The sequence below is a fragment of the Rattus rattus genome, chromosome 9 (genome assembly GCF_011064425.1).
Source record: "Rattus rattus isolate New Zealand chromosome 9, Rrattus_CSIRO_v1, whole genome shotgun sequence".
NCBI classification, from domain to species: domain Eukaryota; kingdom Metazoa; phylum Chordata; class Mammalia; order Rodentia; family Muridae; genus Rattus; species Rattus rattus.
Window position 1 is genome coordinate 23,208,239 of NC_046162.1, and position 3,909 is coordinate 23,212,147.

Below are 3,909 nucleotides of genomic sequence, written 5' to 3' on the forward strand. Positions count from 1 at the left end.
GGAGATCTGCTTTGTGCGGGGTTAGGCATATGTAACTGAGTCCTTGGTAAAAATAATTATATAAATATAAGATAATTTTTTAAAATAATAAGCATTAGCAAATGTTGGTACTTTTAAAGTATTTAATAGTAAACAGTTGTGACCTCTTCATGTAAGCACATCACAGCTCATGATTCTGTTTCTGATGTCACTGTTAATTTTTAATTAATACTTTTTTTAGAGAGATCTGAAGTGATTTTACTTTTATTTCCTTCACGTTAAGCCAATCATTAAATTTCACAGTGATTCCTGGGGTGGGTCAGAAGGTGTCATTCAGAGTGATGGAGGCTGAGGCCTGCTTGGTCTCTCTGGGGGAGCTGAAGGAGCACAGAGTGCCCTGCTGGCAGGTAGGTGATGTTACGAGAGCAGGAGAGCTGGTAAGCAATGCTGTCAGCAGCTTCCAGCTTCCGCAGCTTGATCGGGCCATCACCGGAGGTGGCCAGCGAGTTGGTGATCAGCTCAGCTAGCTGCCTTGGAGTCCCCCTCAGCAGAGATGATGGCTGCTGCCTTCTACTGCTCAGCCTTTTCCACTACAAAACTGGCTCTCTCTGCTTCCTGCTGAGTCACCTGTTGGGCTTCCACCGCCTCTGTGAACTCCTTCCCGAAGGTCAGATGTGTCAGGGACTCGTCATCCAGGACGAGCCCAGATGTTGCTGCTCTCTCTGTGAGGTCATCGCTCACCTGCCTGGAGACCAGTTCTCGCTGGGTAATCAATCCTCCAGGATCGCGAATCGAGCCACCACCGACTTGAGGATCTCTGTGGTGATAGACGACAGCACCCGCTCATCATAGTCCTCACCAATGCTGGTGTAGATCTGAGGAAGCTGGCTGGCCACCGGCAGGAAGAGGATGCATAGTGTGATGTTGACATTCTGCAAGTCTTTGCTACCAGTGATGACCCACACATTCCGTGGTTGAGAGCGGAAGTCAAAGATGATTGGCTTCTGTACCCAAGGGATGAGAAAGTGAGCCCCCTCCCCCACCACAATGTCCTGTACGCCACGGAATCGGTCAAAGACGACAGCTCTGTGTCCAGCATCCACGTTATGTAAAGCAGAGTTCACCACGCCCCCTGCAACTGCTAATGCCAGGCTGAACTTTCTGACTGACTCAAACGCTTTGGCAGCCATGATTCCTTCTATTGCTTCCACTCACACCTGTTCCCACTCTGACCTCCACATGAATTCCCCCTAATTAATACTTTTAATCCTTGCTATGTATCCCTCCTCCCTTAGTGCTACTCAGCTACATGCTGGATAAATTCAATCTCCTTGCACAGAATTTAGGATTTGACAAGCCTACTTAACTCCCACTGCTAAGTTCTCTCTGTCAAATGCTACTCATTGCAACACCATCAAGCTTCCCTTAGAAACTTAGCTCCTTTATTCTTTTGCTACTTCAAATTCACATTCAAAAGCTCCACCAACAGGTTGCACAGGGGTTGATCATGACAAGAATATCAGTGTCTCAGCACTGCGCTGTTCTTAATCCACTAGTAGACGTTTGGAATATCTAATACATTCAATGGTAAAATATAAACCTCAAGAAAAAAATTTATTTCTTATAAACTTCATTTAGTCTGTCTGTATATTCATCTGCCTGTCATGTGGTACGTTGATGTTGACAAAGGCCAATATAGGTTTCAACATAGAGGGCTTCCAAGGGCAGGTAGGGGGCATCAATTAAACTATGATTAAACAAGCACTATACAAAGTGATTGTCAAAGATAGACAAACTGAAGCTTACAAAAGAGAAGGACCCTAACTCCACACACCAAGCAGAAGTGGATTTGACTGTGCAGTGGTTCCAATTGCCCTCTCAGAGCATAGCATGATCCATGTGTGCATGAAGCATTTATTCTAGACCTACCTACATGCTGGCTTCTATGTGCATCCTTTCTTCTCAAAGAAATGTGGAAGCTCCTAAAAAAAACAACCCCACTAGATGTTAGGTCCCTGTTGTGAAGGGGCAGTGGTAGATCCGATGTGCAGATAGTCCTCATCTGCTCGACGTTCCTGAAGAGTTTCCCCAAGTCATTATTGTCAATAGATATTACAATAGATTTAGCCACAGTGTTACTTATTTAATTTGTTTTAATAAAATACTTTATTAGTTCTTCAAGAATTTAATATACGCATTTTGATCATATTTACATCTTGCCGTAGTGATAGTTAATATTTTGACAATGTGAAGAATATCCCACCAGACGCAAACAGTTTCAAATATGTTATATTATGCTTTTAAAATATTATTTTAAGGTATCCCGAATTATTGAAACAGAAATGATCAAAAAGAACGAGCTTTTCTGTACTAGAGGCTTCATTCGGATGATGTCACTTGTTCCAATTAAATATTACATGGCCAAAGAAACCTGTAGACCGTGTGGTTTATGTAGTGGTCATGTTATGTTAGCCTATAGTTCAGTCAGTTACTGAACACTCACAATTGTGGCCTTGAAATTGTCAACTTCAAGTCAGGCACTGTGCAGAAACTCCCTTAGGGCCATTGTGACTGATGTTCCATCATTGCTAGATCCATCCAATGCTTCCTTGGCAGGAATGTTTCCCAGAGATGAAATGACAGAATGCTCTTCTCGAAGCTTTGCTTCCGGATTTACACGGCTTCGGTTTTCAAACTTATCTGGAAATAATTCCTTAGTTGGTCAGCCCCATTTAGGAACTTCTTGGAATGGTTTGTTCCAGAACTCGCTGTTTCAGAGTTTTCATTGTATTGATAAGGACCTTATTGAGAAGCAAATTGAAGTTGGGTAAATATTCTGCTTTCTGCTATTTGGTAAAAATTGACTTGAGTTTTAAAGCCATGAATAATTCTTGTCTGCATCAATGATCATGACAGTTGCCAAACAATAATTTTCTATCTCTCTCATTCTCTCTAAATAGATTAGTTGCTAGAAGAAAACAAACAAAGAAAATGATTTGTCTTTTGTTTATTTGGCAATCAATCCTTTACAATACTTTATTGCCACTCTTTCATTACAATCCACATATACACCCTACTGGGTCACTGGACATCTCTTTAACCTGCTCCTGTGACCTTTGAAAATGGTCACTTTTGGAGTACTGCTTATCACATGAGTTCTTAGAAAAAAACCTACATCTTTATTAAACATTCTTTAAGATGAATTGATTGACTCGAATGCCAATGATTACATGTAGCTGGCATTGTGCAGGTCCGCAGACAAATCATCCTACATATCATAGGCTCCTGAGTAGCCAATCACTGCTTACCTCTGTGTATGACCTAACATCCTTGTCTCTATTAAGTTATTCCACTCAGAATGTACATACAAATCCATAGCTTTCACCAAACCCCAAATTTAAAATGTTATCAGATAGCATCAGAGGCCTATAACAGACATTTTTCTAATTTACTGTAACACACCCACCTTACAGTTCTACTAATGTATTTTAAAAGTATCTTGCTTGGATAATGCCTTTTTTCTGTTATTATAAAAAAAATTCTGTTCTCATGGTAGAAAAATTACATTTGGGATAATAACAAACTGTGCTCACAGCCCATAGTCAATCATATTTGACTCCGGAATACTATCTCCTGTCCCACTTGAAGAGAACTGTGCTTTGTTGGCATTGGGGGATGGGGGTGGAGGGTGGTGGTGGTGGTGGTGACGATGATGATGATGATACTAGCTCATCAACTTACATTTTGTTTTGTGGTATTGGACATTCAACAAGCAAGAAGCCATGGTTTTTTTTAGTGGATAGAAAACTTCAGAAACCCAGTTTGGCCCAGATTCTTTTGAAGCTTCTAGAAGAAGACTTTTCCAGAGACTCCACAACGGGAGATTTGGGATCTTTACTGTGTATGCTCCAGCAAGAGAATAAATCTTCA

General features: G+C 41.2%; 1 pseudogene; it reads right to left on the minus strand.

Moving 5' to 3' along the window:
- Positions 1-308: 308 nt before the first annotated feature.
- LOC116909316 lies at positions 309-1,169 on the minus strand (annotated as a pseudogene).
- Positions 1,170-3,909: the final 2,740 nt, after the last annotated feature.